The following is a 1312-nucleotide window of genomic DNA, read 5'->3' on the forward strand; positions in this document are numbered from 1 at the left end:
TGTGATTTTGATTTACATCTTGTTCCGCATTTTCAGGGTCGATTTCACTTACCGGAATCCCATCTTGAAAGTATTGTGTCATAAATCTATCATCATGCTGAAACATGCGTATGAAGTTATGTATGACCGCACAAGCAATAGGTATTTTTACCTGTTTCTTCATTGGGTAGTTGTTAATAATCTTGAGAATGCGAAACCTTGCTTTCCACACCCCAAATGTGCGCTCGATACAATTCCGGAGCGATGAGTGCGTGTAGTTGAACAACTCCCGCTCGCTACGAGGTCGTCCTCGGCGTGCCCTATACTCTTGCAAGTGGTACGTATTACCACGGTATGGTGCTAGGAAACAACCTCTGTTTGCGTAGCCTGAATCTACCAAATAAAATTTGCCGACAAAATCATCCGTGAAGATAATTAAATTCCAACTTTTTACCACTTAACAATGTAGAAACGATGTTTACCTTCAGGAGGAGTTGGAAACTTTTTGTGTCGGCCATCAAGGGTTGATTCAAGCACGCGGGCGTCATGTGCAGATCCCTCTCATCCAGCAAGCATGTATGTAAACTTCATGTCAAACGAACATACACCCAGAACATTTTGAGACATAAATCTCTTCCTATTTCTCCATACTTCTGGATTGTCGGGCGGCGGAACGCAAGGAACGTGTGTCCCATCAAGTGCACCAACACAGTTCTGCAAAGTAAAAGTAGATTAGTCCAAACAAGGTTATGTAACATAAACGAAAGAATAATCAAGTAAAATGTTATGTTGACTTACATCAAACCAAGGCCTGTACTTGCTCCCACTAGTTTCAATGAACGGGTCGATAGTGTTAAAGTCTGGGGGCACAATAAAATCATGTCGTAGTCGATATATGGCATTCAGTACAATCATAAAATACTTTGAGATTGTCGCTCCTGAATGCTGCCACTGATGTTGCGTCTCCCTATTACTTTCGCTTTGGCACACAATTGTGAGGAAAATCATCAGTTGTTCATCCACGTTCATATTTCTAGTACTCTTTAACAGATTCTTTTGTTCAAGTAACCAACTCAACCGCTTGAAGCAATCAGTTCCCATTCTTATCTTATTGTAGATCACTAGTTCGTGCCCATCTAACAGATCACCAAGACGTTGATGACTAGTATAATGATTATTATTTCTTAGTCTTGGAAGAGGTCTTTCCAAGAAGTCGTCGCAACATACCCACACTGCGGCAGCACCAAGTACGAAGTCATCTTCAGAGTCGGAATCACCATTCACGGGGTGGGTGTTTCCTTGGTTTGATGGGCCGGCATTCGACATGGTACCT

Source organism: Morus notabilis, unplaced genomic scaffold (genome assembly GCF_000414095.1).
Source record: "Morus notabilis unplaced genomic scaffold, ASM41409v2 Scaffold980, whole genome shotgun sequence".
Taxonomy (NCBI): Eukaryota; Viridiplantae; Streptophyta; class Magnoliopsida; order Rosales; family Moraceae; genus Morus; species Morus notabilis.